Here is a 22,864-nt window from a genome sequence, read left to right as displayed (position 1 = left end):
GATGTAGATGGAAATCCGATGTAAGCACTCAGCATAAAGCACAAGATAAATGTGAACTGATCCAAAATATTCTATACCAAAATTGTAACCAAATAGCCTTCAACTCAACCCACAAAAACACAAGTCCCCACTCAGGTCCATCATCGTCTAGCGGAAATATAGGGGACTTCCTCATTACTGGTAGCACAAAAGCTCTTGAAAAACCATGGCTTTCCCCCTCAAAAAAAGAAGTCCAGCAAAATCTGCACTCTTAATCCAAATGCCCCTTCTCTTTTGGAGCCCACAATGTGCCTAAACCACAGTTAGCATCCACATGTTTGGCATTATTATAGTGAGGAGAGCCCACTTAAATGGACGGGGTGCAGGTTTACAGAAGCACGAGCTGGGCACTACAATGTACTGGGCACAAGGGCTTAATTGCAATTTCTAATTCTGCAACATTCACTGTGTTTGACTCCATGGGTGTTTGCCATAGACTAAATTGTCACTACACCCGTAGATTAATTCTCAGAGGGGTGAAGTTTCCAAAATTTGGTTACTTGAGAGGGATTTCTTCTGTTCTGGCACTTAGGGGTTTTGTAAATGGAGTCCACAAACTATTCTAGGAAAATCTGTGCTCTCACATATCAAATGGCGCTCCTTCCCCTACGAGCCCTGTGGTGCAGCAAAACAGTATTGTACAGTCACATGTGGGATATTGCCACGTTCAGGAGAAATTCTGTAACACGTGGGGACTATCTTACCTATTCCCTTTGTGAGAAAGGGGGGAACCAGCATGATCTGAGAGTGGCATGCATCATATAAAAAGTGCAAATTCACAGATTTATTCCAACTGTACTATAATACAAAATGAAATTTTTAGCTAATAATTGATCAATTTTTTGAGCCACCCCTGCCATGTCACGGCAAATCTCTATAGGGGGGTCCTACTCTATTATGTATTTCATGTGTCATGCGGCCTCCTAGATAAATTAAAATCAGAACCATATTGGAGCACACATACCTGTAACCTATATATAACCGCTTCTATGTCGCGAAAAGAGGCAACTGTGGATAATAGGCAGTCCAGTTCCAGCATATGCAGCAGACTCCACACATACGAGGACAATGTCAGAACTGACCTTCACAGTGCCAGAACTGCAACCATAAATAAGGCAGACCAGGTCCAAGTATGGTGCTTAATTAGCAATGCCTGTGAAAAAGGGTGAGGCGGCTATAAATCGTTACAGGCATGTGTTGCTCTTATATGGTTCTGCTTTTAATGTATCTAGGAGGCCATATGGCACAATAGAAATATGAAATATAGAGTAGGACCCCCCATTGAGATTTGCTGTGACATGGAAGGGGTGGCTCAAAAAATTAATCAATTGTTTGCTAAAAATCTCATTTTTATTATAGTACAGGTGGAATAAATCCATATATTCACACCCTATAATAGGTGCATGCCATTTTCAGATAGTGCTGGCTCCCCTCTTTCTATTTCCTTTGTGGAAATTGGAAATCTTGGATTAAAATAACATTTGAGGGGTGCAGTTTGTAAAATGGGGTCACTTGTGGGGGGTTTCTGCTCTTCTGGCACCTCAGGGGCTCTGCCAATGTGAGATGGCACGCCCACACCATTCCAACTAAATCTGCACTCCAATATGGCACTCCTTCCCATCTTTATTTTTTACTGTGCCTCAAAAGTAGTTTTCGACCACATATGAAGTATTGGCATACTCAGGAGAAATTGCACAACAAATTGTATGGTTCATTATCTCCTGTTACCCTAGTGAATTTGAAAAATTTGACGTTAACGCAACTTTTTTGTGGTTAAATATTTATTTTTTTGTTTTCACAGCTCAACGTTATAAAATTCTGTGAAACCACCGTGGGTTCCAGGTGCTCACCAACTATCTAGATAAATTCCTTGAAGGGTCTAGTTTGCAAAATGGGGTCACTTGTGGGGGAACTCTACTGTTTAGGCACATCAGGGGCTCTCCAAACGCGACATGGCATCTGCTAATGATTCCAGACAATTTTTTAGCCAAATAGTGCTCCTTCCCTTTTGAGTTCTGCCGTGCGCCCAAACAGTTGATTTCTACCATATTTGATGTATCTGCATACTCAGGTGAAATTGCACTATAAATTTTATGGTGCATTTTTTCCTGATACCCTTTTGAAAAAAAGCTACTTGGTTGAAACAACACTTTTGTGGTAAAAAAAAAATATTTCTTTTCAAGGCTCAATGTTATACAATTCTGTGAAGCCCCCAGCGATTCAAGGGGCTGACTAAATATCTAAATATATTCCTTGAGGGGTCTGGTTTCCAAAATGGGGTCACTTGTGGGGGAGCTCCATTGTTAAGGCACCTCAGAAGGTCTCAAAATGCGACATGGTGTCCGCTAATGATTTCAGCTAATTTTGCCTTCAAAAAATTGAATGGCATTCTTTCCCTTCCGAGCCCTGCCGTGCGCCCAAACAATTGATTTCCATCACATATGAGGTATCATATGAGGTACTCAGGAAAAATTGCACAATAAATGTTATGATGCATTTTTACCTGATACCCTTGTGAAAATGCTACATTTTTTGGTTAAAGTAATATTTTTGTGTAAAAAAACTAACATTTTCATTTTTTGCTTCCACATTGCTTTACTTTCTGTGAACAACCTAAAGGGTTAATAAACTTCTTGGATGTGGTTTGAGCAGTGTGAGGTGTGCAGTTTTCAGAATGGGGTCACATTTGGGTATTTTTTGTCACCTAGGCCTCTCAAAGTCACTTCAAATGTGATGTGGTCCCTAAAACAAATGGCATAAATTTTGCTGGAAAAATTAGAAATTGTTGATGAACTTTGAACCCTTCTAATTTCCTAATAAAAAATTATGTTTCAAAACCTGCGCTGGTGTAAAGTAGACAAGTGGGAAATGTTATTTAGTAACTCTTTTGTGTGACATAACTCTTGGATTTCTAGCTATAAAATTTCAACATTTGAAAATTGCGAAATTTTCGCCAAATTTCCGAACTTTTCACAAATAATTGCAAAAGATATTGGCCTAAATTTACAACTGTCATGAAGTACAACATGTCACACAAAAACAGTCTCTCAGAATCAACGGGATCTGTTGAAGCGTTCCAGAGTTATAACTTGTCACAGTGACACCGGTCAGAATTGTAAAAAATGTCCTGATCATGAAGGTGTTTTCAGGCCCGGGGGTGAAGGGATTAAAGAATTAAACTGAACAAAAGAGGTGGTCATAAAGCCTGCAGATAAAGGCAGAAATATAGTCATCTGGCCTACAAAAAAAAATCAATCGCCAACTGCAAGAGGTTGCATGTTACAGGAAGCTTACATTTAACCCCCTCAGTGCTTTCCGTGCCACACTGCAGGATGTACATGAACAGGCATATAATGGGAAAGTAATAATTAAAGTACAAAAAGAGTGAGACCACCATGTACAGTAAATACATATTACCGAAAGTGCACAACAAGAAAACTGCACCTCCTGGGAGACCAATAATATCCAGCAATGAGAGCTTGTGTGAACCACTGATCCAGGTTCTTGGTTTGGCACGTAAAGCCAATTAGATGCTACCGTCCTTTATAAAGGATACAATGGACTGTCTTAGGAAAATAGATGGAATGATATGTTAAGAGGATACATGGTTGGTCACGCTAGATGTTGAGGCGTTCCACACCTCCATCAAACATACTGATGGTCTAAGAGCTGTGGGATATTTTTTATCCACGACTACCAACACCTCGGAATTAAATGAGTTTTTGCTTCAAGGATTAGAATACGCACTTACTCATAATTATTTCCTCTTCAAGTCAAATTATTACCTGCAGCTCCGAGGAACAGCAATGGGGGCGGTTTTTGCCCCATCATATGCCAATTTGTTCTTGAGGCTGTGGGATCACGAAGTTCTCTTTGACAGCATTAGGGGAGAAAAAGGCACACATAACTCGGGCGCACATCAAGAGTAACAGTAGGAATTAATGTAATATATAATAATTTTATTGGGTCAATAGAAAAACAAACAATTTTAAAATCACTTAAAATGGACAGACAATCACAAAAAGATCTCAATTTGTAATACAATAGCTTCAGGATAATAATCCAATTGATACAGATCAGTAAGAGTACTAATAAATAGATTCAAAATATCCAAAATATGTATCAATAAATTCTCCAATTATAATGATAAGTGGCCTGCAAAGATGGATTCAGACAATAATATGCAGTCAGCACCTAAAGAGTTAACTCCCAGCAGAACAGGGAAGAAGGGGAACACTTAACCAAGGTTAATACATGGACACATGAAATCATAACCATAGTCATTGAGAGTAAACAAAATAATAATGTGTCTCAGCACCGTTGTGCGTATGACCTAGGTCAGACAGACAGCAGATGGAAATATATAGTCATCACAATATTAGAGATCATTTAGTAAGAGGAGACCCTTATACACAATTAAAAGGCTAACAAAAGCTATGTCAGTGTAGTACTGGAGAGAAAAAAAAAAAAAGAAAAAAAAGGGGGTTGCAAAAACAGTGATTGCGTATATGGATAGCTGCAGATAAAAGCAGATTAAATTATAAAAGAGGCCAAACTCAGGGGAATCATACATATGGCCATGATCTCACAGATGTAGAGATGTGAGCAAGGATAGCTGCATCAAAAGGCGCATAAGCGCTAGATGTCAGATCAAAAAATGATCAAAAGGAGCATAGTTACCCACCGGGCCCGGTGTGGCCAAAGGATATGCATGCAACACAAAGGGAGAATAGAGGAGTTGAGAAGCAAATATGCTGTAGAGGAGGCCGTGGAGAGAGCCCCACGCGTTACGCTGACAGGCAGCTTCGTCAGGGGGGGTTTTTTCTCCCCTTGTGCACAATTCTGTCTTCACACATAGGGCAGCACTCATTTAACTATTTCAAGCTTTGCACCCCTCCTCCCCTTCACCTACTCTTTGACAGCATTGACACATGCCGATTAGTTACAATTATGGTCTAGATTTATTGACAGCATATTCTATATTTGGCAGGACACGGAAGAGAGCCTACTGGAATTCATCTCTGAGTTAAACATCAATCCCTATAATATAAGGTTGACATCTAAATACAGCTGAGATACCATGGAATTTTTAGACATCACATCACGATTGTCAGAGGTAAGAACTAGTGATGAGTGAGTGTAATCGTTACTATTCACTACTCGCACGGATATTACGGTATTCGGGTTACTCGTTACATTGCGAGTTTTTGTGTACTTGTCTTGCAATATTTGTATGTCCCGCCCAGCAGGTTTGGCGCTTAATTTGCATCCACTAAACATGCTGGGCTTCTGATTAAATCACAGTAATGTCGCAGCCATCTTGGTTGAGGCATTACTGGGATTCTCTGTCTCTCTCTCCAAGCACTTCATACTCACCGATCACAGACGTGGCGCAGCTGTCACACTGCTCCCGGAGCCTCTCATTCTTCTTCCGGAGCCGCTCATTAGGCTCATAGATATTCAATGCTTCCCCCATCCATCAGGGTCTGTGATTGGTTGCAGTCAGATGCGCCCCCACCCTAAGTGAAAGCTGTCTGACTGCAACCAATCACAGACACTGGTGGGTGCATCTATATTGCACAGTGAAATAAGTAAATCATTTTTAAAAAACGACGTGCGGTTCCCCCAATTTTTATACCCATGCAAGATAAAGCCCCACAGCTGGGAGCTTGTGTTCTCAGACTGGGGAGGCCTACGGTTAATAGGCCCTCCCTAGCCTACAAATATGAGCCAGCAGCTGGAATTGCCGCATCCATTAGATGTGACAGTCCCAAAACTTTACCCAACTCTTCCCGAATGTCCTGGTCCAGTGGCAAGTGGGGTAATAAGGAGCTAACGGCAGCTCATAGCTGCCACTAAGCCCTAGATTAGTGATGGCAGACGTCTATGAGACACCCATTCATCAAAAAACTGTAAGTGAAAATGAACCCAAAAAATCCTATATTTGAAATAAAAGACAAAAAGCACCCTATTTCACCACTTTATTAACCCCAAAACACCCCTCCAGGTCTGACTTAATCCACATAAGGTCCCACGACGCTTCCAGCACTGCTACATCTGATGCTCACAGCGAGCGCCATAGAACAAGACTGCCCGCTGTGTGGTTCAGGTTGCGACTGAAGTGAGCAGCGCGATCAATGGTGACATCACTCACGTGAGTCTCCCACCTGCGACTCACTTTTGTCGCGGACTCCAGGACACATGGACTCCCTCACCTGAATGATATCACCGCTTATCGCACGGCTTACTTCACTTGCTGCTTGGAGCTCACACCGGGCAGTCATGTTCTATGGGTTTATGAGTGGTTAATAAAGTGGTGAAAGAGGGTGGCTTTTTTGTCTTTTATTTCAAATACAGGATTGTTTGGGTGTTTCTGTTTATTTAGTTTCATGTACAGATTACTGATGGAGGGTGTCTCATAGATACCTGCTATCACTAATTTAGGGCTTAGTAACAGCTGTGGGTTGTAATTAACTCCTTATTAGCCCGCTTGCCACCGCACTAGGGCAAGGGAAAGAGCCGGACTCAGCATCAGAATTGATGCATCTTATGGATGCGCCACTTCTGGGGTGGCTGTGGGCTGCTATTGGTCAGCTGGAGAGGGCCAAATAACCATAGCCCTTTCCACCTTAATAATATCAGACGATAGTTGTCTGCTGTACCTTGGCTGGCTTTAGAAAAATGGGAGGGACCCCACGTCATTTTTTTATTTTTAAAATAAATCAAATAATTAAACAAAAGTGTGAGATCCCCTCTATTTTTCATAACTAGTTAAAGTACAGCAGACAGCTGAGGGTTGCAGCCTGCAGCTGCTGCTGTTCCTGTGTTGGATATGAAAAATGGGGGGGGACCACATGTTATTTTTTTACCAGGAAAGGAAAATTAAAGAAACAGTTGGCCAAGCTAGCTATCCCTCTATCGAGCTATTCTGTTATTTCTTTCGATCTATTCTGTTCTTTCTTATTATCTATTCTATATGTTGTTTCTATCTACCTATTCTAGCTATCAATTATCTTATTCTATCATACTTTGTTTCCCCTTAAAAAAACGCATTAACAAAAATGTGGCAAAAACTCACCATTGTTAGAGGTGTTTTTTACATTTTCAGGTTCTCTGTGACAAGGTGCAGTTTTGGTTGCAGTTTGAGTGCAGTTAAAACTGCAGCATGCGCATATAGCCTAAATGGATATGGAGGTTACAAATAGTGCACCCAAAAGGCCTTAATGAAGTTCTCAGCTTTGTTCCATTTTTGTAATTGTTTTCATGTTTGTTTGTTTTTTTTTTTGTCGTTTTAATAGGTGCTGAACTAGGGAGTTCTCTTTTAGCTCTTTTTTTTGATGATTTTATATATATAAACGAATAATAAATTGAGATTTTTCATAGGTAGAAAAAACTCACCAACCAGCGCTGAATAGTAAGATTAGTTGATAATTTATTAATAACAATATAATGATAACAATGAATAATGAAATTACTGCACAAGACAGGACACAAAGGACATAATAATAAACACGCAAACAAGAGTAAATGTAATAGAAACTGTGTCCTCGTGGGGCCCCGGCCGATGGCAACCACGAATATTACTGGATACTAAAAGTCCGACTAAGGAAAATAACTTCCTCAGGAATGATCAATAAATGAATAATAATTGTTACAAGGGTTTCTTTCGAGGGGGTACCACATCCGTGCTAGCCCATATGTGAGGGCAAAGATTCCTTCTAGCGGGTACTTGTGCCCAGATGAATACTTCAAAGTTGATTAGATTGTACTAACATCCACGCTGCAAGTTTTCACGGTCCCTGATTGAGATTGAATATGCCGCGCTTCTACCAAGGAGTATAACAGGCAGAGGGATCAGTGCACCGGGAACTCGTTACAAGCCCCAGTGTATATTACCTGACACCCGCGCTGGCAATGGGAGCTCCGTGAAGTATGGTCCTTGCATGGGGCAATTCTCTCTCCTAGTTGGAGAGGAGGGAGTAATGCCGGATCGCAGTTTGCGAGAGTCTTTAGATCCAAAATACAGGATGCTAGTTGAAAGTTGCTGTAGCAGGATTGCACCGTCCTAGGACATGGATTCCTTTGTGCACCTGCTTAGGCGTACACCTGCCAGTGAGCCGGTAAAGTCCGTAATCGGTAGAGACAAGAAGACAGTTACGTCCACTTCACAATATTAGACTAAGCTAGATCCGACGCGCGTTTCGGGGGCGTCACCAGTCCCCCTTCCTCAAGGTTCCTTTCAACTAGCATCCTGTATTTTGGATCTAAAGACTCTCGCAAACTGCGATCCGGCATTACTCCCTCCTCTCCAACTAGGAGAGAGAATTGCCCCACGCAAGGACCATACTTCACGGAGCTCCCATTGCCAGCGCGGGTGTCAGGTAATATACACTGGGGCTTGTAACGAGTTCCCGGTGCACTGATCCCTCTGCCTGTTATACTCCTTGGTAGAAGCGCGGCATATTCAATCTCAATCAGGGACCGTGAAAACTTGCAGCGTGGATGTTAGTACAATCTAATCAACTTTGAAGTATTCATCTGGGCACAAGTACCCGCTAGAAGGAATCTTTGCCCTCACATATGGGCTAGCACGGATGTGGTACCCCCTCGAAAGAAACCCTTGTAACAATTATTATTCATTTATTGATCATTCCTGAGGAAGTTATTTTCCTTAGTCGGACTTTTAGTATCCAGTAATATTCGTGGTTGCCACCGGCCGGGGCCCCACGAGGACACAGTTTCTATTACATTTACTCTTGTTTGCGTGTTTATTATTATGTCCTTTGTGTCCTGTCTTGTGCAGTAATTTCATTATTCATTGTTATCATTATATTGTTATTAATAAATTATCAACTAATCTTACTATTCAGCGCTGGTTGGTGAGTTTTTTCTACCTATGAAAAATCTCAATTTATTATTCGTTTGTACCCAGGCAATTTTTGGGGTGTTTTTTGCCTATAAACCAGCTGCAGAATTTTAAGTGAGTGTTTTGGATCAAGCGCTTACCCTTGTCCTCGGACAATCTATTACGATTTTATATATATGTTCTTGCTGCTAATTTGATCTGTTGTTGCTTTTTCCCCTATAGATATGTTAAATTTGAAGATACTTACAGGATTTAGGGATATCAGATATTATGAACTTCATAATATCTGATATAATCCCCGAAAAGAGCTGGATGTCTTATGACATGACATGGGAAAGTAATAAAAATGGCTGGAAAAGTAAAAAAAGCGCAAATAGGGTTTTATCCTCGTGGTACCAGCATAAAATAATTACAGGCAATCACTCACCTGGGGTAGTTGTGAGAGTCACAACTATTGAAAGGGCAAGAAATCAAAACCACAATGGCTGCTGTAGACCCTGAAGATGGATCAATAAGCGAAGTGAACAAGGAAAAGGGGTCAACCAGCGCTGCTGTGAGGAATAGGAAAATTATCACTTGAGGATAAAATCGTGATTTATTATTCAACGCGTTTCAGAGTTCAAAATCACTGATACAGTAGGCGCTATATTTAAATTCTTAAATACATCTTTTAATGCCATGACAACGCGCTGCTTAAATTATTATTATTACCATTTATTATTGTAGCGCCATTTATTCCATGGCACTTTACAAGTGAAAAGGGTATACATAAAAACTAGTACAACAATCATTACCAGTACAAAACAGACTGGTACAGGAGGAGAGAGGACCCTGCCCGCGATGGCGCACAGTCTACAGGGAATGGGTGAGGATACAGTAGGTGAAGACAGAGCTGGTTGCGCAGTGGTGTAAATCTGGGGGGACCCTGGCTCCACTTATCCAGGGGATGCCGTGGATGGCATCCTCTGTTGTCCCAGCGACGCGCCTCCCTCTGACTTGCTCATTGGGGGGTGCGTTGCTGGGACACTGGATGTCTGACATGCCTTCTCCAGCTATGTCAACTGCTGGATCTGCTGCTCAGGGATGGCATCCTGCGTTGTCTCAGCAACTCGCCTCTATCGGATGCTGATCTGGGCACTGCCGGCCTCATCATCAGCTGGACGTCCGACTGGGGAAGCGTCCTCGTTGCCTTGGTCATGTACCTTCCTGGTAACGCTGCGGGAGATACATCGTTGGAGCATTACTCACTGGACCCGACAAATACGGCCAGGGAGCTTCCGCATGTGTGGCATGATCTGTTATTATTGGGACAAATAAGAGGGAGTCTCCCCATGGCTATACAGTGGTACCTTGCTTAACGAGAACAATCCGTTCTGGGACTGTGGTTGTTAAACAAGGTACTCGTTCAGCAGAGCAAGATTTCCCATAGGAAATCATTGCAGTGCTGACGATCCGTTCCACAACGGGTTAAATGTCCCATCCTGGTCCCCTATTCTATCATTCCACACATGCACAAACACACACAAACATGTACAAACACACACAAACTCACACAAACACACATGCACACGCACATACTACATGCTCACCTTACATTCCGCTCCATCGCCGGTCTCCTGGGACTTGCTGTTCACCAGTACGGGGCCGGGCCGTGTATCGCATTTCCATAGCGATGAGGCAGGAACTTCCCTGCTAGAGCGCTGCCTCTGATTGGCCAGCGCTCTGCCATTCAGCAGCGGTGACAGGAAGTTCCTCCCTCGTCGCTATGGAGGCAGAATCCCAGCGTGGAACGGAGTGGAGCGGCGCACTACAGCACCCAGGAGGCCGGCGATGAAACGTAAGGTACATTATGTTATATGCTCACCTTACCTTCCGTTCCACCGCCGGCCTCCTGGGTCTTGTAGTTCGCCGCGAGGACGTCGCGATGTACCCAGGAACTACAAGATCCATGAGACCGGCGGTGGAACGGAAGGTAAGGTGAGCATAATACTGTATGTGTGTGTGCGTGTGTGTTTGTGCGTACATGTGTGTGCTTGTGTGGACTGCAAGTGCGGGTCAGAGTGTGGTGGATGGACGAAACCGGAAGTGTGTGAGGTGAGAATTTCGCTCGTACAGCAAAGCTTTCTCGTAAAGCGGGTTACAAATTTACAGAAAGCTTTGCTTGTATAGCGAAAATCTCGTTATGTGGGTTACTCGTTAAGCGAGGTACCACTTGTATTCACAATCCCCTCGGAGGAAGCCATCTGCGAAACGCGCGTCAGGAGACGCGTTTCTAGGACTGGTAAGACTAATAGTTAGTAGCTTAGGATCTAGCAGGGTAACATGCAATTAAGTATTTGTGATCTAACTCACATTTGATAGCATTCTGTTAGCTTCAAATACTGCTATTTCTTTCTACTTTAGACTATGTGATGACAGTAATGTTCGGTACATTGACTTAAGTGCTCGGTTTTGAGATTGAAATACAGATAGCCAGTAGCCTTTTTATAATAGATAATTTGTTGAAGCAAAAGACTTGAAATGTCAGTCAGTGTGTTGTGAGCACTGGCACCATCCGGTGCCCATTTGACTTTACAGCAGCAGCACTGTAATGAAAGCACTGGCGCCTTATGAGCACAGGCACCTTAAAGGGAACCTGTCACCAGATTTGGGGCCTATAAGCTGCGGCCACCACCAGTGAGCTCCTATATAGAGCATTCTAACATACTGTATATAAGAGCCCAGGCCGCTGTGTAGAACGTAAAAATCGCTTCATAATAAATACTCACTTATAGGGCGGCGGTGCGGTGCAGACAGGTCGGATGGGTGTCTCTGTTCTCCGGGTCCGGCGCCTCCTCTTTCGGCCATCTTTGTCATCCTTCTTCTGAAGCCTGGGTGCATGACACTTTTGATGTCATCCACAATAGCCGGCATTGAGGTCCCACGCATGCGCACTACACTTCTTTGATCTGCCCTGCTCAGAGCAGATCAAAGTGCACCTGGGCAGGACCTCAATGCTGGCTATTGTGCATGACGTCAGACACATCATGCACCCAGGCTTCGAAGAAGGAGGACAAAGACGGCCGAAAGAGGAGGCGCCAGACTCGGAGAACGGAGACACCCATCCAACCAGTCTGCACCGCATCGCACCCTTGGTGAGTACTATAAAGTACTATATCAATTTTTATTTTCTACACAGCGGCCTGGGCTCTTATATACAGTATTCTAGAATGCTGCATATAAAAGCCCACTGTGGTGGCCGCAGTTTATAGGTCCCAAATCTGGTGACATGATCCCTTTAAGAGTAATCTACCATCTTGTACAGTTGAGTGTATAGAGCTTTGAAGTGAGTTAATCTATACAGACATCTCTTGTTATTTAACGATCTTAGGGATCTTCTCAATTATAATATTGAATGATGTTCTTATTTTATTATCTCAGACTATAATGGAAGATGTGAATTAATATTAGGGTTGACCCTGCGGTTTATTTATAATTCATTCTAAAGATAGTATGTGTATAATCTCTGACCCAGTATTTTCCAGGGAAGCTGCTTTTTTTTTATAACATATGTCCTTGTCTTGTCTATGACTGTATGCTATGTATGTGTTGTGTAAAAAATGACAGAGAATTTTTTCATACAAGTGTATAGAGTCTTTGTCTTGTACTATAGGATGTGTTGCTTAGCATTAAGACTCAAGAAATAAGGGCAATTACAGTGGTACCTTGCTTAACGAGAAAAATCAGTTATGGGAGTGGCTTGTTAATCAAGATACTCGTTCAGCAGAGCAAGGTTTCCCATAGGAAATCATTGCAATGCTGACGATCCGTTCCACAACTTCTAAAATGTCCCATCCTGGTCCCCTATTGTGCCATTCCACACATGCACAAACATGCACAACCACACACAAACACGCAAAAACACACACAAACTCACACAAACACACATGCACGCATGCACACACACATATTATATGCTCACCTTACCTTCCGTTCCATCGCCGGTCTCCTGGGACTTGCTGTTCTCTGGTACGGGGCCGGGCTGTGTATCGCGTTACCATAACGACGAGGCAGGAACTTCCCGGCCAGAGCGCTGACGTCAAAGGCAGAGCCGCTTGCCTCTGATTGGCCAGCGCTCTGCCGTTCATTAGCGGTGACAGGAAGTTCCTCCCTCGTCGCTATGGATGCAGATACACAGCGTGGACTGGAGCGCAGCGGTGAACTACAGCACCCAGGAGGCCGGCGATGAAACGAAAGGTAAACATATTATGTTATATTATATGCTCACCTTACCTTCCGTTCCATTGCTGGCCTCCTGGGTCTTATAGTTCGCCGCGAGGATGTCGCGATGTACCCGGGAACTACAAGAACCAGAGACCGGTGGTGGAACGGAAGGTAATGTGAGCATAATACCGTATGTGTGCGTGTTTGTTTATGTGTACATGTGTGTGTTTGTGTGGACTGCAAGTGCGGGTCAGAGTGTGGTGGGTGGACGAAACCGGAAGTGTGTGCGGTGAGAATTTCGCTCGTACAGCAAAGCTTTCCCGTAAAGCGGGTTACAAATTTACAGAAAGCTTTGCTTGTTAAGCGAAATTCTCGTTAAGTGGGTTACTCGTTAAGCGAGGTACCACTGTATTTGAAAGTTATTGGTGTTAATCTGGCACCTGGTGCTAATTTCCTTAATTATGTGACAAATCCTATGTAACTGGCAGCCTAACTTTTCAATTTGCACTTGTGCCGCCCCCATGCCAGCAGCGGTGCTGCTCGGATCCGGATCTGCGGTATGGCTCGAGGGACTCTACCGGACCTGGGGGTCATGCGGACACTTCGAATAAAAAGGGGACGTATTTGTACGGGTGTTGTTGAAAACTGTCTGTGACGCCACCCACGGTGTGTGTATTTGAAAGGTATTGGTGTTAATCTGGCACCTGGTGCTAATTTCCTTAATTATCTGACAAACCCTATTTAACTGGCAGCCTATCATTCCAGATTGCACTGACTTTGCAAAAATGGTGTGCCGTTCAAAAGTGATTGAAACCCTCCAGCAGCAGGTTGTCCAGATGACAGCAAAAGGGGTGACCCTGTCAGCAAGAGAAGTTGGTCATTCCAAGTCTGTGATTTCGAGAATATTGCATCTTTACAACATCATAAACTCTTTCAAGCCCCCCAAGAAGTCTGGTCATCCTCAAAAGACAAATGCAAGACAGAACAAGATAACGCACAGAATCTCCATGGGTAATAATTTCAAGACTGCAGCTGTGCAATACAGGGTTTCAACACTGCAGCTGGAATTGCTCGGCAGTTCAGCACTGAAGAGGGTAAGGATCTGCCTCGTCAGTGTCACGACGTTTAAGAGCATTTAGACTGAAAGCGCACTCTGCAGTGACCAAACCTCTCATTAGCAGAAAGAATCAAAAGGTTAGACTCACCTTTGGTGAGGAGCATGTTGTGTGGACAGAGGAGAAGTGTGCACAGTACATTTTAGTGATGAAAGCAAGTTTAATTTATTTGCGTCTGATGCGAAACATTACCTTCGTTGACACACTGGGGAAAGACTGAACCAAAGTGTACATACAAACATAACATATATTGTTTTCTAACTTTGATCTCCAGTATAATTTGCCAAAAAAAAAAACCTCCACCCTTGCTCTCCCGGAAATGCTCTGTTTATGGTTGGCTGTATGTGAGCGGAGAGCCAAACCGTCCAAGTTGAACCCCTCCAAGTGTCAGACCAGAGAAAAGAGCACTCGAGCATTGTACTGTTCACTCATCATTAGGCTAGTTTCAGACGTCCTTTTTTCAGGTACGTGTGACATCCGTTTTTAACACGGATGCCACACGTACCCATGTTATTCTGTACTGTTACACGGCAGTGTTTTTACACGGACCGTGCGACCCCTCATGACCCCGCACATACACACGGAGACATGTTCACTTTTTCTCCGGCAGCACAGATGTCACACGGATCGCACACTGATGTGATCCATGTGACATCAGTGTGACAGTACCGGAGAAAACACGGGTCTTTTAAATAAAAATATTTTCTATATTTACCTGTATCCAGCGATGTTTTCTCTCTCTCTGCTGCCTCCTGCTCCTGACCGCCGCTCATTATACTCACTGAATATTCACTGCAGTGAAGAGCTGGAAGCAGGAGCATTGCGGGGACTTCAGTGTCGGGGACTGCATCGCTGGGGACAGGTGAGTATCCAGCAGTTTGTGTGTGTGTGTGTGCATTCAGTGTTTCAGTGTATACATGCATGTGCGTTATGTGTGTGTATGTGCTCGGTGTATCCATGTGTGTATGCTATGTGTGTACACATATGTGTGTGTATGTGCTCAGTGTATCCATATGTGCGTGTGTGTGTGTGTGTGGTGAGGACCTGGAAGCCAGCGCATCGTGGGGACAGCATCGGGGACTCATCAGAGTTCGCAATGAACTCTGATGAACCGGTGAAGTCACAGTCCTGACACTCGTGGTAGCGTGGGTGTCGCGGGGGTGTCATCAGGGTGACATCAGAGTTCGCTGGGAACTCCAATAACCTCCTGGATGTCACTGCACACACTGCTTGCTTTGTGAATACTCACCTGTTACCGCGATGATGTCCTTGGCGGTGCTGTCTCCAGCACTGTAAGGCTATGTGCCCACGGGAGCTCGCTCGTACCTGCAGATCTGTCCGCAGGTACGAGCGCATGTTTCCTGCAGCTGCCCGCCGGCATCCGCAGCTATTTTTAGCAGCGGGATTCCAGCGGAACAGCTGCGGAAAACATGCGGACCTACACGCGGGTTACCTGCGGACGTCCCGGCCGCTATCTCCATAGCGGAGGTCCGGGACATCCGCAGGTAAATCCGCAGGAATAATTGACATGCAATTATACCTGCGGATGTGAACATCCGCAGCATGTACGGCAGCTGCATTTTCCGCAGCGTGGACACAGCACTCCCCATGTCCCATAGGATAACATGGGGAGTGCCTGTACATGCTAAAACCTGCAGATTTATCTGGAAAATCCAGATAATTCCGCAGGTTTTCCGCGGACAAATCTGCAGAAACAAGCTCCCGTGGGCACATAGCCTCACAGTGATGCTCCGGCTTCCAATTTCTCACTGCGGTGAATAATCAATGAATATAATGAGTCAGTAGCGGGAGGCAGCAGAGCCGAAGACATCACCGCTGGATACACGTGAATATAGAAAATCTTTTTATGTAAAAGACCCTGGTTTCTCCGGTATGTGTGACACGTATGCAAACACAGATGTCATGCGTGTGACATATATGTGACACACGTATAACATGTATGACACATGTATGACCATAACCATGCATGTGACTTGCACCTGATTAAACTCGGACGTCTGAAACCAGCCTTACAAGTACCGTGCATCGAGCTTGGTAGTGCTCGCTCATCACTATTTATGACCTATGAATAATGATGAGTAAACAGTACGATGCCTGAGTGCTCTTTACTCAGACGCTCGGACCGGGCTCGACTCGTGTACCAAGTATAATGGAAGGTAATGATTGGGCAGTTCAGCTCTCTGCCCACATAGAGCCAGCCATAATTTCCAGCGAACGGGAGCAGAGATATGGGGTGTAGCTGCCCCTCCAGAAGATTCAACAGTTACCTCAGGACAGGACGTCTCCATATTCCTCTCACACGCTGACACCAACTTCAATTGCCACACTCTGAATTTACCTCACACCTAAGCTCCTCCCCTTTCTCCTTCTAGGGCGCACACTCACAAGCCTTGTTATCAGCTCAGGTGATCAGCCCCAGTAAGGGAGTGTGGGCAAATGTGTGTATGTGGTGAACAGCAGAGAAACTAAAGCTGACAATACATATAATACATACTGAAATACACATGCAGCCATTCTTTGTGGCGACTCACAGAGCGCCACATATACCCAGATTTAAAGTATATTATTATTCATGGAGAAAAAAAGAGGGTAGTAGCAAAAGATCACATAAAGCCCCTGGGGTGAGGCATTGCATAACAGAAAAAAGCATTCTCTAGGAATAATTTCCACAACAGACATATATACAATAAAATAATTACCAAAAAGTGCTGAATATGCCCCTGACTTCCCCTGTATGTATAGCTATGTATATATGTCTCTATAAGCAAAACCCATAAGCAAATATTAATCCAGGATAACGATTCACACAGTACCACATCTGACATAAGTAAGATGGTGACATTACTGTCTGTGGAGTGAGGCACCAGAGCGACCCCCGGCGTGCAGGCCGAAATGTGCATGTAGGGGTCTCTGGTGCCTCACTCCACAGACAGTAATGTCACCATCTTACTTGTACTTATGTCAGATCAGGGACTGTGTGACTCGTTATCATGGATTAATATTTGCTTACGGAAGGGGTGGGGAACCTCCGGCCCGCGGGTCGTATACGGCCCGTGACGACTTTTTATACGGCCCCAGGCCAGGGCATATTCCCGGGGACCGCTGTGCTCTGGCGGCAGCAGCGCTTTTCCTGGCTACCGGCCCTTTAAATCCCACTGCCTGATGCCCTGTGTGTAGATGCTAGAATGTACGGGCTCTATCCAGATCCTGACTTCCAGGACCTGACTGCAGCCCATACATTCTAGGCTTACCCCCAGCCTGTGCTGGTGTGCTCTGGTGGGCGGGGCAAGCAGCACTCTGCGATAAAGTCACAGAAGAGCTGCAGCAGGTTTACCAGCCTTCGGGACCTACGCTGTGCTGTGCTGTGCTGTGCTGTGCTGTGCTGTGCTGTGCTGTGCTGTGCTGTGCTGTGCTGTGCTGTGCTGTGCCTCGACTCCTCCCCCCCCCCCCTACCCCAGTACTGTGAGTACTCAACCCATCGCTGCTCCCCCCGCTCAGTGCTTTGTACCCCCCAGTGCTGTGTGTACCCCCCTGCTGTGTACCTCCTAGTACAGTCTTTACCCCCTAATGCTGTGTGTACCCCCTCGTGCTGTGTGTACTCCCCAGTGCTGTGTACCTCCTAGTACAGTGTGTACCCCCAGGTGCTGTGTGTACCCCCTAATGCAGTGTGTACCCCCTAATGCAGTGTGTAGTCCCTAATGCTGTGTACACCGCAGTGCTGTGTACCCCCTAGTACAGTGTGTACCTCCCAGTGCTGTGTACCCCCTCAGTGCGGTGTAACCCCTCACTGCTGTTCGTGCCCCCTAGTGCTGTCTGTACCCCCTGAGTGATGTCTATGCCCCCCCCCCCAGTGCTGTCCGCACCATCTAATGCTGTCCATGCTGCCACCAGTGCTGTCCATGCCACGGTGAGTGCTGTCTGTGCCCCCCTTATGCTGTCCATGCTCCCCAGTGCTGTGTGCCACCCCTCAGTACTGTGTACCCCCCAGTTCTCTTAACTCGCTACTGCTGTCTGTACCCTCCCACTGCTTTCTATGCCCCCCCAGTCTGTGCCCTCCTGTTGATGTCTATGTTCCCCAAGACCTGTTTGTGTCTCCCTAGTGCTGCCACCCAGTGCTGTCCGTGCTGCCGCCCAGTGCTGTCCGTGCTGCCGCCCAGTGCAGTCCGTGCTGCCGCCCAGTGCAGTCCGTGCTGCCGCCCAGTGCAGTCCGTGCTGCCGCCCAGTGCAGTCCGTGCTGCCGCCCAGTGCAGTCCGTGCTGCCGCCCAGTGCAGTCCGTGCTGCCGCCCAGTGCAGTCCGTGCTGCCGCCCAGTGCAGTCCGTGCTGCCACCTAGTGCTGTCCCTGTCCCCAGTCATGTCTGTGCCACCGCCAGGGCTGTCCATGCCCCCAGTCATGTCCATGCCCCCAACTGATGTATATACCCCAGCCCCGCCTGTAATGCCCCCTACTGATGTATATGCGCCAGCCCCTCCTGTGATTTATATGCCCCAGCCCCTTCTGTGATGTGTACTCCCAGTGTCTCCTGCAATTTATGCGCCCCAACCCCTCCTGTGATATAAACTTCCAGTGTCTCATGTAATTTATGCGCCCCAGCCGCTCCTGTGATGTTTATGCCGCCAGCATCTCCAGACAGAGACAAACCTGGAAAAGCAGCTGTGAGAAACAAGATGATCAATATCACCAAACATCACAATCGCACCAAAGAGAAGCAGCTCCTGCCTCCACAGTAGGGGTGAGTTAATTAATCGTTTGACCAAATATAGCAGGGTTATTTTTCAGGTTGATAATGTCGTGCGGCCCCCAAAGGTTAGTAGGAAATTCCAAATGGCCCCGGCAGTAAAAAGGTTTCCCACCCCTGGCTTACGGCTTTTGTTTATGGAGAGACATATACAGTTGAAAACCAGAAGTTTTCATATACTATACAGACACATCTGCAGGTTTTTCCCTTCGCTCTCTATACAGACACATCTGCAGGTTTTTCCCTTCGCTCTCTATACAGACACATCTGCAGGTTTTTCCCCTGTGCTCTCTATACAGACACATCTGCAGGTTTTTCCCCTGTGCTCTCTATACAGACACATCTGCAGGTTTTTCCCCTGTGCTCTCTATACAGACACATCTGCAGGTTTTTCCCTCCGCTCCCTATATAAACACATCTGCAGGTTTTTCCCTCCGCTCTGTATACAGACACATCTGCAAGTTTTTCCCCTCCACTCTCTATACAGACACATGTGCAGGTTTTTCTCGCTATCTGACATGAAATCAGCATAAACCTTTCTTGTCTTAGGTCAATTAGGAACCAAAATTATTTATATTTGCCAAATGCCAGAATAATGAGAGAGAATGTTTAAAGGGAACCTGTCACCAGAATTTTTGCTATTAACCCCTTAACGACCGCGGGCAGTAAAATTACGTCCTAGCGGTCATAACGTTACTGCCCGCGGTCTGCCGGCGGCAGCATGCCGCGATCGGCGCACATCTCAGCTGATTTTCACAGCTGAGAAGTGTGCCTGCTAGGCACGAGCAGAATCGTTATCTGCTCGTGCCGTTTAACCCCTTAAATGGCGCTGTCAATATGTGACAGCGCCATTATAAGCGCGATTGCGGTAAACTTTTACTTACCGCCCGATACCGGAAGTCACGTGACGCGATCACGTGACTTCCGCTAGTTGTCATGGTAGCACAGGGTCATGTGATGACTCCTGTACTACACATGAATTGCTTTCACTTTCACTGTGCCCGCGGCACAGTGAAAAAGAAAGTGAGCATATCTGCTGTTTACAGCTGTGTAGCTGTGATCAGCAGATAGATAAGAGCGATCGGATTGCTGATCGCTATAGTCCCACATGCTTGTGGGACATGTCTACATATTATTCTATGTTTGCTTTGGAAAAATTTAATAAAATAATCAGTTAAAAAAAAAGTTTTAAAAAATTAAAAAAAACCCTAAAAGTTCAAATCGCCCCCCATTCGCCCCATTGAAAACTAAAGGGTTAAAAAATTAAAAATATACACACATTTGGCATCACCGCATTCAGAAACGCCCGATCTATCAAAATAAAAAATCATTAATCTGATCAGTATACAGCGTAGCGTCAAAAAAATTCCAAACTCCAAAACAACGTTTTTTTGTCGCCACAACTTTTGCGCAAAATGCAATAAGAGGCGATCAAAACGTAGCATCTGCGCAAAAATGGTACCATTAAAACCGTCAGCTTGAGACACAAAAAATAAGCCGTCACTGAGCCATAGATCCCGAAAAATGAGAACGCTACGGGTCACGGAATATGGCGTAAAACGTGCGCCACTTTTTTCGGACAAACTTCCGATTTTATTTTTTTTTACCTTTTATATAAAAGTAAACCTATACATGTTTGGTGTCTACGAACTCGCACTGACCTGAGGCATCACACCCACACATCAGTTTTACCATATAGTGAACACAGTGAATAAAATATCTCAAAAACAATAGTGCTATCGCACTTTTTTTGCAATTTTTCTGCATTTGGAATTTTTTTGCCGTTTTCCAGTACACTATATGGTAAAACGTATGGTTTCATTTAAAAGTACAGCTCGTTCCGCAAAAAATGAGCCCTCACATGACCATATTGACTGAAAAATAAAAAAGTTACGTCTCTTAGAAAAAGAATGCCAAAAAAAAAATCGGAAAGCGAAAAATCGGCCGGTCGTGAAGGGGTTAAATTAAAAGAATCCCCTTCTGCAGCTCCTGGGCTGCATTCTAGAAAGGTTCATCTTGCTACTGGCCCCCCTTTCAGACCCAAATAATTTATAAAATATTACCTTTTGCTATGGTAATGAGGTTTGCTGGCCACGGGGACGGGCTGTATTTCGTCCGTTATCCCCCCTCCTGCCGCTGTTTGCCGTCCCCGAGTGTTCATTTACATAGATGAGGCTGCCCACATCTTCCGCAGTGCTCCGAAAACTCGCGCATCCGCAGTGGCACTATCGCGTAACTGAGCGCTATTTTCAAATCGCGAGCGCCGGTGATGTTATTGCGCAGGCGCAAGATTATAGGCGGCACTGTGAATGTCATCACCAGCATTATCCAAGTACCCGCCCATAATCTCGCGCCTGCGCAATAACATCACCGGCTAATAATATAGAAACTTGGGAACTAGGAAGTGAATGATCGCACTAATGCGGGCGTCACACGGTACGATATATCGGGCGATATGTCGGCAGGGTCACGTCGATAGTGACGCACATCTGGCATCGTCTGATATATCGTAGCGTGTGACAGCTACGTGCGACGGTGAACGAGCAGAAATTATTCACCTTCTCGTTCATCGTTGACACGTCGCTCAGTTTCAAAGAATCATTCCTCCTTCTGCGCGCCGGTGGTTCATTGTTCCCGAGGCAGCACACGTCGCTCCGTGTGACACCCTGGGAACGACGAACTGCTGCTTACCTGCGTCCCGTCGGCAATGCGGAAGGAAGGAGGTGGGCGGGATGTTACGTCCCGCTCATCTCCGCCCCTCCGCTTGTATTGGCCGACCGCTGTGTGACGTTGCTGTGACGCTGAACGTCCCTCCCCCTTCAGGAAGTGGATGTTCGCCGCCCACAGCGACGTCGTCCGGGAGGTAAGTACGTGTGATGGGGGTAAACGACTTTGTGAACCACGGGCAACTAATTGCCCGTGACGCACAAACGATTGGGGCGGATATGATCGTTCGTGCAATCGCACGATAGATCGTCTCGTGTGAAGCCCGCATAAGGCTGGAGTCAAACAAGCGTTTATTCTCTCCTCTGTCAGCATAGTGTTATTTTCTGATTCTCTAGCATGAGAGAATCGGAGTAACTGTAAGCAGAAAATTGAGAACAAAATTTCTCCATCTCCTCCATTGTGTGAGTCCACAAAAATCAGACTGCAGTCGGGTGTCATCTGAGTGCAGTGCGATGTTTTCACCGCACCCATAGACTTTGATGTGTTTGTGGCTTCTGCTTTCTAAGTGAATTTATAGCATGATGCAATTTTATTCACAGTTAGATTCGGTCGGTGAAAAACATCGGGCATCAGCGCTGCTTAATTAAATAACATTGGTCAGAGTTCTATCCAATAAAATATCAGATAATAAAATCACTTGTACGATTGATACACTATAGTGAGTGAACTCTTAAATGTAACCTGTCACATGGAAAAATGCTATTAACCTGCAAATATGTGGTTAATCTGCAGCATTTTAAACCTACCGACCCCTGCGCATTAAACACCGATTCCAGGAGGAAATTACGGTAACTTTAATCTCCCGGCAGTGTTCAGGTTGGCACTGGTGCATGTTATTTCACCACTCTGTGTTTAGAGAGCGGCGGCTGTAACCACAACCAGGTATTGACTGACAGCATCCTCTAATGCTGAGTGCCTGACAACCAGTGCTGGGTTGTGGTTACAACCGCCGCTCTCCATACAACGAGCGGTGACAGAACATGCACCAGCGCAAACCCGGTGACTGAAACCTGAACGCTGCAGAGAGGATTAAAGTTCTTTTGCTCCCGGTGGCGAGGTTTAATGTGCAGGCGCTGGAAAGGTTTAGAATACTATTAACCTGTAGATTAACTTCATATCTGCAAGTTAATAGCATTTTTCCACAAAACAGGTTCC

General features: G+C 45.2%; 1 protein-coding gene across 7 annotated transcripts in view; it reads left to right on the top strand.

The window, feature by feature from the left end:
• LOC142303013 (uncharacterized) overlaps positions 1 to 22,864 on the top strand; it is a 126,314-nt gene that overhangs the window by 39,755 nt on the left and 63,695 nt on the right. For 5 of the 7 annotated variants that reach the window (XR_012752988.1, XR_012752983.1, XR_012752986.1 and 2 more), the window contains exon 1: positions 18,490 to 18,976. The gene's annotated coding sequence lies outside the window, so the exon portion shown is untranslated. Of the gene's footprint in view, positions 1 to 5,029; positions 5,156 to 17,554; positions 18,152 to 18,489; positions 18,977 to 22,864 lie in introns of those variants that run through there. The other 2 variants (XR_012752982.1, XR_012752984.1) reach the window with 2 other exon arrangements.

The sequence above is a fragment of the Anomaloglossus baeobatrachus genome, chromosome 4, assembly GCF_048569485.1.
Source record: "Anomaloglossus baeobatrachus isolate aAnoBae1 chromosome 4, aAnoBae1.hap1, whole genome shotgun sequence".
NCBI classification, from domain to species: domain Eukaryota; kingdom Metazoa; phylum Chordata; class Amphibia; order Anura; family Aromobatidae; genus Anomaloglossus; species Anomaloglossus baeobatrachus.
This window is presented reverse-complemented; position numbering and strand designations above follow the sequence as displayed.